This window comes from Pseudorasbora parva, chromosome 1 (genome assembly GCF_024679245.1).
Source record: "Pseudorasbora parva isolate DD20220531a chromosome 1, ASM2467924v1, whole genome shotgun sequence".
NCBI classification, from domain to species: domain Eukaryota; kingdom Metazoa; phylum Chordata; class Actinopteri; order Cypriniformes; family Gobionidae; genus Pseudorasbora; species Pseudorasbora parva.
Genome location: NC_090172.1, coordinates 38532597 through 38555233, shown reverse-complemented (window position 1 = coordinate 38555233; position 22637 = coordinate 38532597). Strand labels below are relative to the sequence as shown.

The following is a 22637-nucleotide window of genomic DNA, read 5'->3' as shown; positions in this document are numbered from 1 at the left end:
CTCTCTGACCCCAGAGTGATGCCCAGGCCTGCTGGTACCTGTAAACAGCGCTGATATTGTGCTGAAACTGCATTCTCAAATCAGACGATGAAAACTACAGACCAGGCCATGGTTCATTTGTAAGATGGCGTCAAGGACTCAAGCGCACACACACATTTAGCCACTTTTCCTTTTTAATATACACCAACATTCAAAAGTTTGGGGTCAGTACGATTTGTATTTTCTTTTTTTTCTGCAAAGAAATCTATACTTTTATTCAGCAAAGACGCAATACTGTGATAGTGACAGTTAAGACATTTACAATGTTACAAAATAATTATATTTCATATAAATGCTGTCCTTTTGCAGACTGAGTAAACCCAGCCTAATCTGCCGGCGATTTGATTTCGCCTGGCAACTGGAAACCTGTACATTAATTTTTTACTGCTTCTATTACACTTTTGCGGAAACCAATCACAGACTAGCTTATCCACCTGGTGTGCTATTGATGGGTTTAACACGATGATAGATAGAGAAGGGATGGGTCGTTCCCCATTGACCCCGCCTCTTGTGGTCTGATTGGTTGAAGGACTATCAAATTGCGTACAGAGTTATACAAATAATGCCAGTTGATCACACCTCTTGTGCAGTAGAAAATATAGAGCAGACTCCCCAGCCCAATGTTAAATTGAGCTTGGTCTGGTGATAGCCAGACAAGTCCTTTTGAAAGTTCTAGTCATCAAAGAAACCTAAAAAATGTTTCACAGATTCGACTTTCAACTTTGATAATTATAAGAAATGTTATAAGCAAATCGTCATATTAGAATGATTTCTGAAGGATCATGCGACTCTGAAGACTGGAGTAATTTTGCAAAAAAAAGCTTTGCATCAGAGGAATAAATTACATTTTAAAGGTGTCATGAACTGGCTTTTTAATTTTTTTATACTATTGTCTGAGGTCAACTAACGAAGTTTGTGTGGTTTTTACATTCAAAAACATCATAACTAATAAGTAATAGTTTTCTGAACGCTGGGTTTTGATGGGCGTGCCGCACTGGAGACTTGGAAGTAAACGCCCACGGCTAGGATTGGATAAGATTTGCATATTTAATGAGCTTCAGCTCCGCTGTCACTTCAGTTCACATGAGGGAGGGATTGATTTGAAAGGAACCGGAATGATTCTCTCAATCACAGGGCTCGTAAACGTCTTAATCAAACAAACACAATGATTAATTTCTCATCTACTCACGATTGATTGAAATATTCTTTTTGTATTACTTGGCCCACCCGATCGGTGGATATAAGCGCGAACCACAGACACACACACACACACGTGCGCACGCACCCAGATCAAGAAAGGAATATTATTTCACTATTTAAGATTCACCAGCCTGCCGACGGACTTACGTTTTGGTAGCCCACCTGGAATACACATAGCCCCGGGACTACTATTACATATAAAAGACGTTTTACTCACTTAAGTGTGTTGCACCATTCCAGTCAGATCCAATATAGAAGGCACAGCATTGTGTTTTAATCTCAATATGTCTGCAAGCCAGCATCGACGTGAGGCTTGTTTACAAACGATTCCGCAGTGAAATGAAGCAAACACTGGTACATGTCTTCCCCACTTCACCTGGGACTTCATTAAAAATAAATTAAGTATCACACCTTCCTAATATTATAATCAGAAGGAAGTTTATGCAGTGTCCGTGTTCTTCCAGAACCAGGAAAAGCGCAATCTTTTGCTATCTTCTTTGGCATGTTTATTGCTGCTGGCAACGTGATCAGAATAGATCCATGAGTCTGTGGGCGGGGCTACTGAATTAGATGCGCTGTAGAGGCGTGTTTCGCAACAGATGACGTCAATATGTGCAGACTTCTGGGCCTGGTGTCTCTAAAAGCTTTTCTTTGATTAACAATGAAGTTTTCAGCTCTGAAACTTACAGAATATTCTTCTATTACCATGACCTTTTATATATATCAAAATCTCAAGTTGATTTCTCAATTCATCACCCCTTTAAGGTATTAGAATATAAAAGTTGTTTTAAATTGTTATAATATTTCACAATATTACTGCTTTACTGTATCTTTGATCAAATAAATTCGGCCTTGCTGAGCATAGAGACTTCCAAAAATCTTACAAACCTAAAACTTTTGAACGGTAGTGTTTTTTAAAATTATTGTTATAGCTAGCTTTTTGTATTTAAAGAAATTAAAAAGGAGAGAAATCGAGTGTTACACACGCACACTAACCTGTACAACTTGCACATTTGCACAGTGTCACACGCACGGAAGTTTATTTCATCGGTCGGAGCAGTGTGATTAGATAAAGCTACCTTCACTCCTCTGTGTGCACACTGCAATGTGTTTGAACTCATCCCTTTCCACTATCACTTCCTGCCCCCCTTCTGGAGCGAGATAACGTCACTCTTCGAAACATCAGGCACAGGTCTGTAAAGTAGCTGTCAACAAATCGCATTTAGGGAGGGAAGGCAGATAGCTCGGGCTAAGGTTAAGACGCTGTTAAGACTAAAATGAACCCATAGCTGATATCTCCTCCGACACGAGCTGATAAAGTGAACGTTGTACGCCGTGCTCTGCTCACCTGAATGCAGTGATGTATTTATACTATTATCATGACAGACAGTTATAACAACTATCATGACTCTCAGCGCCAAACACAAACATTCATTTCTGACCAGTCTTCTTGAAAGGAAACTTCTCGGAGCAGCGTGCTAAATCATGTTGCTTATTTTGTTGTGAAAGGCTGCAATTGTTTTATTAATTTAGTATGCAGCAGGCCCGCTCCTCACATTATGCCATTCTTTTGTCTATGCGTCTGTGTTTTGAGTGGTAAAAACCAAATGATGGATGGTTGGCGCTACAGGCTCATAAACATAAGCACAGCGGGCTGATTGATTAAGGCTTTTATTGTCTTACAGACATTTGCTTTCTTAAACAGTAGTTTGATTGTTGCAGACGGTGGGGCCTCTGGACCTGCTTTCAGCTATCTGAAGTTACCCTGAGGGACAGAGATGCTAAATGTGACTGTAGGCTCCTCCTGGTGACTTATAGGTACTCAGGCTTATTAACTTACCTAATGCACTCATGCAGGTCACCTCCAAACATTTGGCTCTTGCTATGTAGAAAAGATACAGGGGGTACTCTGCATGTTTATTACCATGTGCATATTAAGAGTATTCTTTTTGGCATACACTTTTATCCAAAGCAACTTACAGGGCATTTAAGGATTTCTTGACTTGTTTTGTAAGTTTTTGTCTTTTTCTTTATGAAAATGACAGACACACTTTGGTCACTCTGGTTTTAATATCCTATTTTTCCCCACTTAATGACACTTGGCATCTCTTGTTTCCTTTACTGTGGGAATATTTAAAACAACAACAACAAAACTTTCACTTACATTTTTTTTTTAATTGAAATGACACCATTTTTGAAAGTAAAATTTTGTAAATAAACAGCGAAGTAAATATGTAACATTAGTTGATATCTTATGATGATACCCTTTTTTCCCTGATGTATGAGATATTTATATTTATTGATTAATATTCCATAAATTAAATGGGGCCATTAACAAAGTGCCTCATGCAACCTCTCTTCTTTTTTTTTGAAGGTGCATTTGATTGAATCTATATTTCTACTGCTGTGGTTCTCAACCTTTTTGTCTCATTCTTCATTCACTAACACAATATTCAAAAGCTCCCCAATATGGGCTATGCTATTTTTGGTATTTCTGCTGTAATTATAACGACAGAAACTGGGAGTGTCAATATATTAACCATGATGGTGAACATTTATACATTTGATAATTTGCTTCAAAATCAAACACAATTTGATATGATCCACGATTCCATGCATTTTGATTTATTTACACTCATAAAGTCTTAGATTCTCATGCTAAACATGGCCAAAAACAAAACAAAATGAAAAACAAAAAATTAGTTGGGCAAATGATGGAGTATTAGTTTGGGAAAGTTTGTTTTCTGAGTATGGCCCTGTATGACTTCATAAAGGGCGGAATTGCTTGTTTGGGAACTTCTTCTGGATGAGCGTGTGTGGACATCAATCAGAGCGAGAGTCCAGCATGTCCAGCAACAAACTTCGTTCAGGTTACGGGAGCCGTCGGCAGCGCTGTCGTTTTGATTTAGACCACAAAATCAACCCTATGTCCCTAAAGAAGTGTTTTTCTGGTTGTGAGGGAAAGATAACCTGGTTCAGCTTCCCAAACAATCCAGGTTAAGGAAATAGTGGATGCAGTGGAGTCAAAACTGCAGGCGATGAGTGAAGTGCATATAGTGTTAAGAACACGAACGTAAAGTGAATCGAAATGTATCCAGGGATTATGCCATGATGTTTTGTGTGCGTGTGTGTGTGCTTGTGACTCTTTAGCTCCGCCCACTGCACCCCTGCACAAGCTTCGGCTGTTTTCGGAAAGATTCCGTGCTGTGTATCCGTCTTTTATAAGTATGATGAAATCAAAAATTCTTCGGAGATGTGAAGGATGCAATACAACTCTATTGGTACTCAAGGTTAACATGAGACTGGCAGAAGCTGCGTGTGTTCTGTACCCTTTAAATAAACAATTATTGAGGAGATTATTTTATATGGTATAAGAAATACTATAGTTTCAGTTTAGTTTATCAGTAAAAATGTTGTTCACATTTTATATTAGTTGTCTTGAACTACTATGTAGCTACTAACAATTAAATTAATAATTTTATACATTGCACTTATTGTGTACATACATGCTTTTACATTGTACGTTATTTAAGTAATACCTAAATGTAATTACAGATGTAATTAATTTATGTAATTACACCTATAATTACTATTCCCTTACCTCTTAAACCTACCCATAGCACTAATCCTGTCCCTAACCTTACCAGTACCCCACCCTAATAGCAGCAAAAGTGTTTTACAGTACAACATAACCATCATAATTATTTTGTGATGGACGTACATAGTAGCTAAAGACACCTTGTGAAAACTTGACCATCATTTATTAATTGAAGTCATTCTGAGGCTCCCTGCTCAAGCACTGTTCTAATGGTCTAAGTGGAGACCATATATGCATATCCATCTGTGCATTTGGAATATTCTGAAATGATTTGCTCTTAAAAATGTTGGCTCTTCCGTAGGTCAAAATCAAACACTAACAGAAGGAAGACCTCTTAGAGATTAATTTGCATTGGCAGACGAAAGGGGTCGACCTTGTGGTTTTGTTTCATCCATATGCAAGCCGCAGTGTTGCGGGTCAAAACCACTGATCTCACACATTTTATGCCTGCATAGACACGCTGCAATGCGAGTTTACGTAAAAAGTACACATGTGAACACGCGCTCAGATAGAACCGACCTTGCTCAGGTAGATCGTGCAACTCCTGTCACATCTACATCCCTCTGTTGACCTCCGCAGGGGTCACAGTCCATTCCTGCGGTGGGCAGATTGCGTGTTTGGGAGGTGATGAAGGGGGCAGTGCCGGGAACAGCTGTGTGGTTTGTAGTGACCGTGCTAACTGCTGTAGGCTTTGTAAGGTCATTATATGATAATGAAAATGATTACTGAATTACATGGGGGTTTGGGAGAGGGGAGGGAAGTGAATGGGCCTGAGTTTGATAAATGATCTCTGAAAATGCCCATCTGTCTTCACCCCCCCCCCCCCCCCCCCCCGTCTTTTTGGCCTCGTGCTCCCTAATATTTCCCTTCTTGTCCTCTTAATCTCCATCTCTGTGTTTTTGCTTATTCTGTCTTTTGTTTTCTTGCAGTATCACACAATTTCAGAGAGTGGTAGAGTGAAAAATGGAACAATGAGAGAGGTGTAAGTGGGATGAGATGAAGTGTGCATTTGTGTGCACATGCAGTTTTGAACTCTCAGTTAAACCACAGGAGAGAGAGATGGAAGCCACTGTTCATACTGTACTTCATATAGTGGAAAAATAAATTCGCCCTCCTCCAGATACACAAGATGTCTATCAGGTTTAAGTGGACAGGGCAGATTTAGGGCATCATTTACTTAAGCATTTAGGTCATCCAAAACCAGTTTTTCATAGACGAAAAGAGCAGGAGATCATGTACTTGGATGGATGAGTGACTCTATTAAAGGATTGAGTTATTAATCATTTAATTTCAATCGGAAAAAATGTATGAACTTCTGAAGACTAGTTAATCTGCTTTGATTTCCTTGTGTTACTTTGGAATGTATGTAATATATAACACTTTTTTTATTGCATAAATAGTCTATTGCTCTTTAAGTAGTGATCTTTCACTATACATGAACTATTGGTAAGATGTTACCAATAAGTTACCAAAAAGTCTCTTATGCTCACCAAGGCTTTTGATTAAAAAAACTGTACAAACGTAAATAGTATGGAATATTATTACAATAAAAAACGATTTTCTATGTTAATATATTTTCGAAGTGTCTTCAGTGTCATGATCTTTCAGAAATCATTTTAATATGATGATTTGCTGAAACATTTCTTATCAATATCAGTGTTGAAAACATTTGTGCTGCTTAATAATATTCTAGAAAAATATAACATTTAGAAATTCAGAATAAAATCAGATGCACTTTTTGGGCTTCACATTTTGGGCTGCAATTATAATGCTTGGATTAGCTGGAAAATGTTAAATATAACTCTGATTCTATTCGTCTGAAAGAAGAATGTCATATACACCTAGGATGGCTTGAGGGTGAGTATTTTTTGTATGGACTATCCCTTTAACTGGTGGTACTTAGATCTTTATTAAGAAGTGTTAACAAAATATTCTAATTGAGCTAATCATTCATAGGTGCTTTGAATGAATATGTACCTTGTGGCAAATGTTTGTTTGCATTTGTGCGCATGAGTGTTGCATCCTGGAGGTCGCAGCTGCCCTCATCACTCACCCACAGTGCATGACCTCTGACCTCAGGCTCTAAATGTCTGTATTTCTATGAGTGTCTCAGTATCTTGAATGCGTTGTGACCTCTCGTACTTCACCTGGGTGGAAACCTTCTGAACAGAAATGCCACAGGCTGTCATCACACACACACACACACACACACACACACACACACACACACACACACACACACACACACACACACGCACACACCGGAGGGTCATGGGGTTCAGAGGGCAAGCAGAAGTTTCTCCACAGACTAGAACATCAAACACCAAACATTACACACTCAGACAAACATGATTGCTAACTAACCTCTGCTTTGGCAATACAAATGCGGCCACTGTGTTACTGCATTACGAGTTACGTGTATTACTTAATCAGATTGTTTTAGGGGAAAACAAAATTATTAACATGTTACTTTTTTAATTAACTATAATATCCACATTACTTTGTTATATTTGCTATATCATACTCTTGTAATCTTATGTAATACTTCTGCAAACAAGAGCTGCTGTCGTGCAAGGTCGTATCGAATTCGATTCTCCTTCCTACACAAATCCATTTCATTGGACAATGTACTTATTCTTAATTTAAATTTCCATTTTAAAAAAAAAATGTTATTATGGGTGTTTTAGCATTTTATACACTTGGTGTTTCTTTTTATTGAATTTTTACTTGGTGTTTATTTTTTCGGTTTTCATTTTAACTTTATGCAATTTTAGAAATGTAGGTACTTTTTTGTCATTTTTATTATATTTTTCAGTTAACTTTTAGTACTGAAAATCTAAAATATGTTTTATTATTGCAGCTTTATTGGAATTGGAAATTATATATTACATTTTAGTTAGTGTATTTGACACAACACAACTTTACTAAGATTATATTACATAAAAACGTTGTGCAAGCAGAAAGCCCAAGTCAACACAATAACGGTAGCATTCCCAAAAACTGAATGTACCAGACGTATATAAACACATTCACTGTTGGTTCTCTCTCTGTCTTTATTCCTCAGTCTCACTTTTATAGGCACACAAATTCACTCCACCGGTTGTCATCTCATGAGGAACGGGGTGGGGTGTCTCCGTAGCTGTCAATCGTGCGGCGTATCTTTTGTCCCAGCAGTGACTTTGTCCCTCCCACCAGGGTCTGACAGGGGACAAACAATAGAGCTGCTGTCCCCGAGTGGAGGGGAAAAAGACCGTTAACGTCTATCTTCAATGAGAATGGACAGGCTCACCCTGCACATGACAGTTCTGATGCTGGGGAGACCTTTACAGTTTGTAAGGATGGAGATATCATGCACGCACACAGCTACGCTTGAGGGTTTGATGCTGTTTGCTCTTGCAGACTCATCTGTTTAATTAACAAAACTGTGTGTGTGTGTGTGTTTTGTTTGTCTGCCAGTAAGACAGGTTAATAGAAATGCCATAACAATACATGGATAACACATGCTTACCCACACACACAACCGTAATGAGCCGAGTGGAGGTGCAGTGTGGTTTTTCTTAGGGCCTGTGATTGGTGTTTTAGCATTGCTATCTAGAGTGTCATACGTGTTTAACTGAAGGTTGCTCACGGGCAAACACCTGGACTTGCATTTTCAGTAAACACACACACACACACACACACACACACACACACACACACACACACACACACACACACACACACACACACTTTCCTACTGGTGCATTTTGGAGCGCTTGGAGAGGTTGCAAATTTATTTGTGTGCGTCTGGGTGTGTTTCTTTCATCATCGGCAGGGCTGTAATTAGTGTGAAACTGATGGTTGGGCTTAAAAGCTGTCATCTAATTTGTCTGTCTTTATCGAAACAAACATGTGTGGTCCCTCCCTTGCGACGTGCATGCGATGTGTGATTACCAGTCGAACGAGTGACTGAGAGTTTGATCGTAAATTACTCAGATACGCCTAAACCGCTGTTTAGCAATCATAAAGCTATGCGTGACATACCCACCACGGCTGCCCGCTCTCGTATGCCTGCGGTTGTCGGGATTGAAGAGTACATGCAGCGACCCACTCGGCGAACCGCTCGAATTTGGGGGGGCGCCAGTACACGCTGGAATGTCGTTCTTATTATATTTGTTTGTGGGAAGGAAAAGTAATTCCTATTTGTTTCTTTGCTCATATGTTTGTGGTGAACAAATGCAAACAAGTACAAGGGATTACACCCAAATGTACACATGCACACTGGTGAACATATGTGGCATCCTAATAGCTGGGAGGATAAGGCCTGTTTCTAAGCACATGGAAGGTTTCATTATGTGACCAAACTCTAAACAACAGTATACCAGAGGACATGATTCAGCAAGTTGCCTCCCCGTGTAAAAGTAACATTTCTCGGATGCATCCAAATGAGAGGGGTGAGCGCCATTAAAAAAGAGAAATTGCTTTTCGTTTTAATTGCTCACTTGGCTTAATAAAAACAGCATCGCATAATTATGCTTTTTGCAGCGATGGTAAACGGTTTGCCGTGCTTGATGCAATTATGAGCACCGCAGAAATTTGGGGCCCCAGCAAACAGTCGTGCACTCTGCTATTAAGCATTGATTTTATATGGAAAGAGAGACGGAGAAAAGCGTGAGGCTAACCAGAGCGGCGCTACATTACTGCATTGTAGAAAAAGCCAAAAACAGGCCAAACTGAAACGAGCGAATGGAGTGAGGATATGCGAGCAAGAATGTGGGAGCTTTGCTGGGTGGGATTGCACTTTTAATGGCTACCGAGATTTGAAACATTGACATTTACATTTATGCAGTTAGCGGACGCTTTTTTTAAGCGACTTACGCATTTATACATGTACACATTTATATTTTGTACATCATTACATTTACAGTAAGTGTATTTCCTATTTTCGAATATGCCTAATGAATGATAGGCTTAAAGGTAAGAGTTCACCCCCCCAAAAAATGAAAATTATTTTATTATTTACACCCGTGCCATTTTAAATCCATACTAACTTTTTTATTTCATAGATCAAAAACAGTGATGTTTTTCTTGTAGTATGTTCTTGCTGTTTTTGTTGTTGTTGTTGTTGACATTTAAAATTTTCGACATTTATAATTTTTAAGTATTCATGGTCATAAAAAATTCTGCGAGAATGCTTTAAATTCAAAATTAAAAGTGACCTGTAAAGACATTTGTTATTTTACAAACGATTTGTATATTAAATAAACGCTCTTCTTTTGAACTTTTTAGGCTATTCATGAAAGAATCCTGAAAATATTATAGTTTCCAAAAAATATAAAGCAGCCGAATAAAGCAGAAATGCTTCTTGAATACCAAATCATCACATTAGAATGATTTTTGAAGGCTAATATGACACTGAAGACTGGAGTTATGATGCTGAAATTTCAGCTACTATCACAGGAATGAATTACATTGTTTAATGTATTACAATATCAAACTTAAATTTACGGATACTGATATATAATAATATTTCACATTGTAACTTTTCTCCTTTGATGTTTTATTAATGTAGTACATTTTTATCCTGCTGTAGCTCTTAAACCTTTTTTTTATTATTGGCAATGCACACATTATTAAGGAAACATTTGTTAATATTATTTTATGTTGCTTTTTAGAATTTTCATTTCTGAGTGAAGTATCCCTTTAAGATGGAGGTGACTGAATCTGACTTTTCCCTAGTGTAGATGTTGTGTGACTGTTCTACAGATGTGCTTGCACTGGTCTAAGGTTAGATATGAATCTCTTGGTTTCAGTCATGGTATTGTAATCTGAATCATGGCCCCGTGGGTAGTACATGTACTCAGACCCCATAAAAACATTAGCTTATGATGTGCTGTAATGTGCATAATGTGCTCCTTTAAAACCATCTCTCTTTTTCTCCTACACAAGCTTTCTCACTCTTTCTACTGTATATGGTCGCAGGGGGTATAGGCTTTATTCGCTCTCTCTCTCTGTGTGTGTGTGTGTGTGTGTGTGTGTAATTAGTACTTCATATCTTTGACTGTACTGAAGTGACATGTACGTTAATGATAGTGTTAGCTCTCTTTAATCTCCCTCTCCACAGACACACACACTCACTCCTTTTGCCCTTGCACTGTTAATTATTTCCAACACCGCTGGTGCAGTCCGCTCCATGGCAAGCATATTGTGTCTGGCAGGCGAGTGGCGGGTTATAAATGATCCTGAAGGTGAAGATGTGACTGTGAGGAGATAGTTATGAAAATTTCATCTGTCTATGCGTTACGGCTACAGCTGCTGCTGTCAGTGGAGAAATTACTGCAGGTCAGCCCTGTCAAAGAGAGAGAGGGACATCAGAGCGGACCTGTCAGACCCCTAAACACACACTCACACACTCAACACAAGACTGTCCCCAAGCTGTCTGTGTTCATTACCGAACTTAGACAGGGATACAGCAGGCAGGTGGAGCAGACCTTTCAACCTTACCTACTGCCATCAGCTGCTGTCTCTGTGTGGCTACATCTCGCTCTGAATTACCAAATGCTGGTATGCACTATATCACCCTATCAAAGCAATTGATTGAGATTGTGCATGTGTTTTAAGGTCCACTGACACCTTTTTTGTCCTTATGGGTGAATGAAGTGGTGTCCTGGTTACGTGTTTCCATAAATTCTAGAAGCCTAAATGATTAAAAATGTAAAATAAATTACAATGAGAATCTATAGATTTCATATTTTAACATGCTGGGACAAGCTGGGTCTTAGACGAGGGTAAAAGTATAACATCTTTTCATGGAAAACATTAAAAATTAATGATTAAAGTATGGTACAATGTTTACAAGAATGTGACTTTCATATACAAGAGAGAAATCTTTATAATAATAATAATAATAATAATAATAATAATAATAATAATAATAATAATAATAATAATAAGCCCAAATAACAGGAAAATACAGAAAGAAAATCCTAAAATTAATTGATAAAAAAAATCTGTATCCTAGAAGAATACTTAAGGGTCAAACCTAGTAGATCAGATTTTTTTAATGCACAATATGATTATTAAAAAAAATGAAAATGGTTCCATAACGGGAAATCAAACCCGCTGATTTTTAAAAAAAAAATTTTTACTACTATGTAACAACAACTTTAAAGTATCCCAATTCCATGGGAAAACCACTCTTCTGTTTTCACCAAAACTCCTTTTTTTTGAGAGCTTCACAGAGTCAATCTTTATGATCAGGCTGCTATAGCCAAACCTTTGAGTCTACCATCACTGTCTTTCCCACATCCACAGTGTGGAGAAGCCCCAAAAAGGCTTAACAGCCAGACTGTTGATTGCTCAGATCGAAGCACATGGGTGGATCAGTCATGGTTTGGGTTGCAATATCATGTCATTTCCTACTGTGCTTTATGGGTGCGTAACTGCCAAGGACTACCAAACCATTCTTGAGGACCATGTGCACCTAATGGGTCAAACACACTCCGAAGGGGTCGACGTGATCAGCATGATAACGCATCATTAGACACAGTTCGGTTTGATGATCGTGGAAGGGAAGTTCAACCTCTCCCATGGCCTGCACAGTCACCAGATCTAAATATTTTTGAGCCGCTTGGTGGTATTTTGGTGAAGCAAGTGAGCAAACGTTTCTCTCCACCAGTTTCACATAGTGACCTGGCCACTGTTCTGCAGAGGAATGACTAGAAATCCCTCTGGACACTGTGAAGGCACTGCATCTGTAATTTCCAAGAATAAATGATGCTGTATGGGCCGCAAATGAAGCTCTTCACCATACTGATAAATTATATTGGTTTAAAACCAGGTGTTCCAATTTTATTGTCCAACCCCTTTATTTGTCACCCATAATATGCTGTTATTTCACAACGGAAAGTGTCAATATCGAGGCAGTCACTGAAATAAAGTGGATAGTAGTCAACTGGTGGCCTAAACGGGGCGGCTTATGAAGAACTGAAGTCTTAATCTCATAAGAGTTTACACCAGTTTAATCATATGTCAAGCATTCTGTTTAGCATTACTTTTTTGTATCAAACATTTTTAAGTGGGAAAATGTACATGGCCCACTATTAACTCATCACTAGTGAACACATTAATTTGTGTTTGACAGGTAAAAATAAGTTCACCTTTCTGATGTCCTTAAAAGGATTTTTCGCAGCTTCAGTCTATCCTGAAGCATTGTAATTAATACAGACATGGCCTGCCAGCTCCCTCCCTCACCACCAACTTCCAGTTTCAAGAGAATTCTATTAGCCCAGTCCAGCAGCTGTTAATTACCTCTCAACATCCTTCGCTCTTAGACAAATGAAAAGCTCTGGTACAGATGTAGGATAGAGTGATACGCTGCCTTTCCTCTGCCTCCTATAAAGCCACTTTCGGAAATGGGTCATCAATCCGCCGTTGATAAGTGTCTTTGGTTGGTAATGAGTGTTTTATCAGGGTGGGATTAGTGCAGATATTTTTTGTAATTAGTGTACTAGCACAGCTCTCGCTGCTTTCTCCGAGGTGTTTGTCCGTGTTTTACTCGAAGCAAATTGTGTGTGAACTTTTCTGAGGATGAAAGGAGCCGGCCCGTGAGGGAGCGCAGCTTATGCAGGACTTTGAAATAAAAACAGAGAGCTAATCCACAGCCAAGCACTTTACAAAGAGATTTCAAATTAAGTGAGATACATCGGATGGCCTGGATATGGGAATGAGGCTGACAATAGACGATTAAATCAGAGCAAGCTAATAATAGTGCTGTAGCTCGAGTGTGCTTGTCTAAAGATTTTGGGTATATGTTTGACAGAAGGTAATGAATGAATAGTTATTTTCATCTCGAATACCACAGACCATTTCTCCTGTCAGTCAGTTTTTAAAAACAAAAGAAATGTTGGTGTTTCTTCAACTATTAACACTTTTAGGCCTTAGACTTTTAGAAATCATACTGGAGAGTTCTTTTATTTTATTATTTTATTTTTTTGATAGTAATGAACACTTCCACCAGTAGTGTTCATTTCTAAATTATCTAGTATAGCATTCTGTGATGGAAATGACAGAGACATCAATTATATATTTTAACCCTTTTAGACTAAAATGACTATAGTCTAATTTTATAGCTTTGCTGCTTCAGATTATGCAACAATTGTGAAAGTGTGATTGTTATATCCTTAATACATACAATTCTGAGATTTTAATGTTGAGGTCCTCAAAATAACCTGAATATAAAGCTGAATGCCTGATCATGTTTTGATTCAAATTTGAGGATGATTCTCTCAAAAATGTAGCTTCTGCAAGCTTTTATGTCAAAAAAAGACTGTAGCTGTCCTTTGAAAAAGGCCAATTATATTAGAATATTTGTAATTGTAAAGAGTAGTTTTTTTTAATTCAAATAAATCTGCAATAAACTGCTAATTATAATGCATTTACACTCCCTGAAAAAACAAAAGCAACTATTTACAGAATTTACAAGGCTAAAAAACTCATTTATATGATAAAAGTCTGCCATAAGCCCTATTCGGACGGCAATTGTTTCTCATGTGGACGTCGTAAAAATACATTTGCAGGTCACCTCAGTGATAAAGCTCGTGCATTCGGATGAGGATTTATTCCCGGTAAAGGAGCGAGTTTTGTGATCATGCACACCTGGGAACGCTGATCACGTGGCCAGTTAGATGATTGTTTGCCTGCTGTAAAAATGTCATATGCTTGGAATAAAATATAATTTAATTGAAAAATAGGGAATTATTCATTTAAATCTCCTGTTTAAAAAAAGATGTAATTTAAAAAATGTGGAAATGAGCGGAATACAATGCTGCAAATTTAACCTATAATTACTGCTGTAATAATGCCTCATTTCAAAGGTTTACATGTTTTTTCTTTCTTTCTCGCTTGAGTGGTGATGAAAGCTTATTCGTGTAAATACTTTCCAGCTTTTCAGCAATAAAAGTGTAGGCTAGATCTTTAAAATGCATCCAAATTACAGGAAAACGCAATGGTACGGTGTGCCGCTGTGCTCAAAATTATATAAACAGTTCATTTTTAAACAATCTTTTCTTGAAACTGTGGATTCAGACGGCAATTAAATCTCCACACGACCTCTGTGTCTGTGTTTCACAATTTTTTATAATCATCATTTTGAGGCAGATTTCTTTTTTTTCTGGATTCTGATCACCAATTAAATAGCTTTCCATAGGGTTTGCTGTGTTTAAACAATGCTTTATGAATGACGGCTTTCATGTCTGTATCCTTTTCTGCTGTTATAGTTCAGGTACTGAGTGAAGTTAAATGAGTCACTGTGATTATAGACAGCCACATATGTAGTCTGTAGAAATTAACCATCAATATTTCCTAATAATTTCCGTTCGACCCTTTAGTTTGATTTGGTTGCTTGTCGCAGCTATTCTTAATCATGTGCACAGCAATGTCTCTGTAAGAAGTACATACTGTTTTCTGTCATTTCTGCATCTGCTTCTGTCCTTTACCTGTTTTCTTCAGCTTTGCTCCATCCCGAGGCTCTCCAGTGCTAGTTTACACAGCCTCTGGTCTGCCTGCGAGTTTGCTAGCTCAGAGGTCACATTATCAACTGACTGCTGGGGGCCTTCAGCCTCAAGGTACCCACTTAACTGCCTGTGGGAAGAGGAGGATTCACTTTCAACTTTCTTCTTTCTTTCTCGTTGCTTTGAGATATCCGCTGCGAGTCATTTTTGTTTCCTCCACTCTCCTTTCTGTCGGAGGGCTGCCTTTTTTTCTCGCTCATGAAATCACAATGCGATGTATTTCGCCCGAGGTGCAACTATTCAGAATGCCGTTTGACACAGAGGAACCGAATTCCTGCTGCTCGCTGCTGTTTAAACGACCCCACGAGCTCCGAGAGGCCATTGAAACACACATATCTCTCTCTCAGGCCACAGTCGGTGGCTTATCTGACATTTATGAGGCTCTAAACTGCACTTGCAGGTCCACTAAAAGATATCTGATAAATAAACACATCAGGCTCAGTGCATTGGAAACGCTCCTTCCATCCTTATGGGTGCATTCATTTATTTCTCAGACGTTTACTCTGAAAGCAAAATGATGGATTTCATTTGCTTTTGCTGAGGGATTGAGGCTAGCAGATTGTAGAGGTTCTATGTTATTGAAGAATAAAAAAACACGAGTTCTTTGTTATTTTGGAGATTCTGATTACTTTATGTACTGAATGTAAGGTTGTCCTTTTAAATGTTCACTAGGTTGGGCTCTTGTCATGTCTGATAAGGAAGTAGCTATTGTTGTTGGAGAATAGATATGTATGAGTATCCGTCTGACTGAGATGTAAGAATAATGATTAAAAACTCAAATTTGGCCCCATTAAGAGCGAGGTGCACTTTGATAGTGACAGGTCATTAAAAACCAGCCATGACCACGACAAGCAACAGGACATTTTATCAACCATTCAGTTTCTTGGGCAGGCACCAAGAAATTGAATTGATACAAAATCTCGATCCACGTAACTTAACAATGAACATCAGATATCTTCTGATTGACTGTAATTGTGCTACATTGCAATACAGTTTTTGGTTATGTTACAAACAAATTACTTGCACTAGATTATGCTAGATTCTTGTCACATCATGCCTGGTTAGGACACATGTCTGTCTGTCTCTCTCTCTCTCTCAGTGTGTGTGTGTGTGTGTGTGAGTGTGTGGTTGAATTAAAAGTGCACTATGTAGTATGTATGTATCATAGAATGCACTATGTATTTTTGCAGTAAAATATCCCAAAACCACTAGGCCAGTGTTATATATTTTGTTCAGTTGAGTTCTTAAAATATCCCAAATGTTTCAAACTATTTGTAAATTATGAGAAAATTGCTATTTTAACTAAGGAAACGGGACGTCTGAGGGAGTCGCTTGTCAATTCCGGCATATCTGCGTTACCCTCGGTTTCGGTTTTATTAATTCTGCAGAAATGCTTTACTCTTAGCATTGTGCAACAAGTGTCACAGCAGCCGCTGAGCGAACGCACAGAGTAACATCATAATTTTTTTTAACACAATTAAATGTATCTGATATAATGAACAGAGCTGCGACCTCATACTCATGACTGGAAAAGCAGAAATGGCTGGCGACTGTGTCTCATCATAATAAAAGTCCCGCTGCTCGCGAGCCGTGTGTTAAGTAACAATCGCTCCAGCAGTCGTGCTCAGCTTCCTAAACACTCTGTCCAGCTCTGCTTCATACTATAGTAACGTTAATAATCACATCCATGAACATGATTTCTGCCCGAGTCCTATCCAGATTATTTTCCACCAGCTGTGAGGTGAAGACCACATGTCCCAAGATTCTGCGCTCAAACCTGGCGTCTTCAAACTACACCTTTGTTTTAAATAGGTGCCCTCTAGTTACATACCATAGCTTTAAATGTGTTAGACTATTTCATGAAAGTAGAAAAATTACACTTAGTGGCTGCACATTATTCGTTCTGTAAGGAAACAGTTATGTTTTGTAGTTCCATTTGATGATGCTACTAGTACAGAAATATGTTCTTCATATTTCAGCTCGTGTCCAATGCTGCCGTGAACCCCGTATATAGCATTTTTGCACTTCCTGTTCCATCGCCCCAAAGTCAATGGGCTTTTGGTTAAATGCCTGAAACAAAGTCTGTGGTTAACACAAGTTAAAAGTTTCATGTTTTATTTTACAATTACCCTTTTTAGCATTTTACCTCTGGTGATTTATTAAGGCTTTAAAATTCAGAAATTGTGTTCATTTGTGCGCATGATAATGAACAATGTGCAAGAATCATGTATGTTCACAGAGGTTATTTTCTGCAATAATCCAAATGACAAAGGAAAAATTGAGGGAAATGCTTTCGGCTCACCCCTGCAGAACATTATTTTAATAAAGGTAGCCCTGACCCAAATGCATACTGCTGGGCGGTGGACTTGCAGTATACTTCTTTTTGTCTCTACACATTAAGCTGTGTCAGGAGAAAGCATTTTAACATCAAGTGCACAGTATTACGAAAACCTATACTAGTGCACACACTCCTGTGGAATATAATGCACTTATATGCTGTTTTGACTCTCCATAATAGATGAGTGAATGCACCCTTCTTCAGCATTGTAACTGTTTTAGTGTACACTCCTCACGTATGTGCTGTTCACTACCTGTCTCTGATGAGTGTAGTGTGCAGGTTGTGCAATAAAAGACTGTGGTAGCTCTAATTAGTAACATGCAGTATCTAATAATGAAGTCTAAGCGGTTCCTCATTATGCGCTCTTGGAGCTTGATTAAAATGTCAAGGTTTAGTGAGGACAGATTTGGCCAGAGGGTCTTTATTTTTGTGTGTGTATGTGCTTTGTAGTAGTCAGTAAATATCTGTGCTTCAGCTCGTTTCCTGGCTTTTAATTGCTGGCACCAGCTGTAGTAGTTTCAATGAATCATTTTAACAGAAACAAAGCTACCGTTTGCCCTTCCCAGCAGCTCTGTAGTTTGATGTGGGCATTGTTTCTGTTGAATCAGCAGTTGCGGTGACTGACCCCTACCTACAGTGGACATATTAATTGTTTTTTTGTTTTGTTTTATTCTTTCTTCAATAGCCAGTCAGTGTCTTAAGCTGGATCTGAAACTCTAAATTACTTTGTTGTTGCCCAGCCTCCAGAGATATGTTAATATATATATATTTTTTTATGGGTCATTACATGACCTGGACATATATATCTATTGGGGAGGGAGGGGGGGGGGGGGGGATCTTTCAGGTTTTAGAGGAATGGTCTTTAACTTAAATGGAGGGACAGAAATCTCTCAGGTTTCATGAAAAATATCTTAATTTGTGTTTGGAAGTAAAACAAAATTACATGAGTGTGAGTACATTATGAAAGAATTTATACCAAATTCACCATAAATGCAGCAAGTGGAGCCTTGGATACAGACTTGGATACTTGGACATTTTCTTTTTAGCTTAAACGGACACGTGCACGCAAAATGAAGCAATTGAAGAAATGAAGCTACGTTTACATGTGGGCGGCTATTTTCATAAACGGACATTTTAACCTCTCCGGTTTCAAAAATAACGTTGTGCACATGTCAGTTTTCAGAATAGTGCTCATTTACACGTACCAATGTTTATATGCCATCAAGAGGATGCCAAATCTGTAGGTGGCGGTGTAACGAGAAGCTCGTAAGCCATTCAGAATCCTTCGTGTTGGAGGGAGTTGTTGCAAAATTGCTGACCTCCGAGCACTCATTCGTCTCTGCTCCTCGACATAACGGAGCAGCTGTATTTGCAAATGCAAACACACAAGAAGAGTTTGCACCAACATAAATGCGACCGCTACTCTGAACGTTTCCATGATCACATGTAAACATAGGACACACTTTTAACGTAGGTGCGAGATCTGGCGCATACTGTGACGTTGGCTGCCTAAACACCCGTTTGTCTCAGTTTACATACAGACGTGCAAACGAAGGTTTTATACAGTGAAGACTGTTACAGTTTACATTTGATTATTCAATTTCTGTACCTGAATACTGTTAGATTTACCTGAAAAACAAAATATCACAAATGTAAGTTGTTTTCTGTAATATCGTGCAGCCTTAATGTGCTGGGCTTTGTGCATTATATATTTCCCATGCTTCCGATTTATTACATTACATTACAATACATTTAGTGTTGTCAAATCGATTAATCACGATTAATTACATCCACAATAAAAGTTTGTGTTTACATAATGTGTGTGTGTACTGTTTATTACACATGCATGCATATATTTAAGAATTTGTTTAATGTATGTATATATATATATATACATACAGTACTCTATCAGTTCGGTTATTTCTCTTCTGTAGATGTTTGTTCCTTTCTCTTTTCAGGCCTGAATTACTGTAGTTTTGTGTATGGTTAATCGGCACATGAAGGAGTGTTTCTATTGCATTGTAATCAGGGCTGATTTAAATTGCAGGCAGCTGAGGCTGATGTGAGGGGGGTCTCTGTGCTTTTATAAGACACTTAGAGTTTGTGTATCAGACTCAGTGCTGTAGATCCCGTGTGCTAAATGGCATTTATTCAGCCGGTTAGTCTGGGAAAACATATGGTGCCATTTGGAGCATCAGACTGTGGCATGCTGTTCCTCCTTAATTAGAGCAGGCCAGCTAGTGAGTGCCACACTTAGCACTCTGTCAATTTCTCATGCACCATGCAGACTTATAGAGGTCACACACTATTACACTAACTTCACTGACTTGCACCACACACTGAATGGACAGGGAACTATGATTGTTGTGTCCATGTAGGTGTTTGAGTGCATCATTAGGAGGAAGTTTTGGTTTCTGCCGTATGTTGGTGATTGGCCAGTCATCTGAGAGAGAGAGAGAGAGAGAGAGAGAGAGAGAGAGAGAGAGAGAGAGAGAGAGAGAGAGAGAGAGAGAGAGAGAGAGAGAGAGAGAGAGAGAGAGAGAGAGAGAGAGAGAGAGAGAGAGAGAGAGAGAGAGAGAGAGAGAGAGAGAGAGAGAGAGAGGAAGAGCAGGTTGGCGGCACTGCAGGTTGTCTCTGTTAGGAGTCACTGCTGGGATTTCACTCTACTGAAGTCAAGTCTACTTAAAGACACACACTTCATTCTTTTATAAACAATGAGGCTTCCCACTCTCCTCTCTCTCTTTCATCGCTCTTTACCTCACCCGTTTTAGAATAAAGACCATATGGCTGTCCTATTTCATTTAAACATTTTGCCATCAGTACGCTGGTCAAAAATCAGCTGGCCAACAATGAAAATGATGTAAATGGTAACAAATCTCTGTTGGTGTCTCTTGGGGGCTTTCACACTAGAGCTTTTGGAGCGAACTAGAGTCTGTTTGTCACCATAGTTTAGTTTGTTTGGTTCGTGTTGGAAGTGTTCATCTTAACTTAAGGAGGTGGTTTGGAGTTTGTTTTGTGTGACCTGTGGTATTATTCACTGTTGGTGTGAATGTGAACCACCATGTATATATGTATATACACCAATCAGGCATAGCATTATGACCAGTGAATAACAGTGATCATCTCTTTATCTCGTCACCTGTTAGTGGGTGTGATTTATTAGGCAGCAAGTGACTTTACACACTCATATATAGTTGATGTGTTAGAAGCAGGAAAAATGGGCAAGCGTATGGATTTGAGCAAGTTTGACAAGGGCCAAATTGCAATGGCTAGATGACTGGAGCATCTCCAAAACTACAACTCTTGTGGGGTGTTCCTGGCCAGTATCTATCAAAAGTGGTCCAAGGGGGGAACAATGGTAAACCGGTGACAGGGTCATGGGCGGCTACAGTGATGCATGTGGGGACCGAAGGCTGGCTTGTGTGGTCCGATCAAACAGACAAGCTACTGTAGCTCATATTGCTGAAGAAGCTAATGCTGGTTCTGATAGAAAGGTGTCAGAATACACAGTGCATCGCAGTTTGTTGCTTGTGGGCCTGAATAGCCGCAGACCAGACAGGGTGCCCATGCTGACCCCTGTCCACCACCACACTGTACAGTGGAGCAGTGAAAGAGGGTTGCCTGGTCTGATGGACTGAATCATGTTTTCTTTTACGTCACGTTACCCTGGTGGCTGTGGGATCTCAATCCAGTCGAGCATTTGTGGGATGTGCTGGACAAACTAGTCCAATCCATTGAGGCCCGACATTTCGCAATTTTCAGGACTTAAAGGATCTGCTACTTACATTATCATAGCTATCAAAATCCAGTGTTCGGCATTTTGCGTACATTAGTTTTTGTTGTAGATGTCTATAAAAAAATAAAAAATAAAAAAATAATAATTGTGTACTGTGCTAATTAATTGAGATTTCTTACAGCTCTTACAGGTTGTTGGCCTTGTCTGTTTCGTTGCTTCTATTACTCTCCGCTTTTTTTTAAGTTGCTTTGGATAAAAGCGTCTGCTAAATGATTAAATGACATGCACACCTTTGTGTGTGTGTGTATATATATATTAGGAATGTCAAAATAACATGTTAATTTCGATTAATTAATCTAAGAAAAAATAACGTGTTAAAAAAAAATAACGCAGATTAACCCATTCCATATTGAACCCTGAGTAGTTCTCGCCACCATTTAACTGTAAAATGAAGGACGATGATGAGAACGTGCTGTCTGGATAATTGATTAGACATTTATTTATAGAAAAAAAAAGGCTTGTTGGAAGTGTTGATAAAAAGACCTAATGCAAAGCATCCAGGAGTTAACTTTAATCCGGAGGTACGATCTAACGTCCCGTGATAACAACACTGTCAACAGTCAACGTCATCTTCAAACCGCACTGTAAATGCTGTCAAGATGAGATGTAGCCGGCTATGTCTGTGTCATTATGCCAACATTATCTTCATGTCATGTTATGGAATAAAAAGTTTAACACCTCAGAAATATGAACTTTCCTCTCTTGTCAACAAGCCTGGTGTTAGTGCTGCGCGTGCCGTATATTACTATAAATTACCGTATACTACTAATATCACTATTACGCTGTATATATTTGATATATTAATGTCTATTCGTATATTACGGTCTATGAACATGTCACAGAAGGCAGAAGGACGTGCACAGTAAAAGGATCAGGTCGTTTACATGGTGGAATATTTCGTTTGATCGATTCATGGAAAGGTTAATCCTATCCCACCCCTGTAAAACCGATTACAATTTCGGTTTGGGCATTTTTATTCCGATTGAGGTGTTTATATGAAGCATTTTCATTCGGACTGGACATGTATACAGATTACAGTGCTCCATGTAAACGCACCTACTGAAATGCAAAATTAGCAAATCTGTGTGATCCATTTAGCAATTCACTGGCTAAATG

The 22637-nt window shown here is 38.7% G+C and overlaps 1 protein-coding gene across 1 annotated transcript in view; it reads left to right on the top strand.

Moving 5' to 3' along the window:
- Positions 1 to 22637, top strand: part of fto (FTO alpha-ketoglutarate dependent dioxygenase) — a 174996-nt gene that overhangs the window by 87198 nt on the left and 65161 nt on the right. The gene's annotated exons all lie outside the window — the stretch shown is intronic.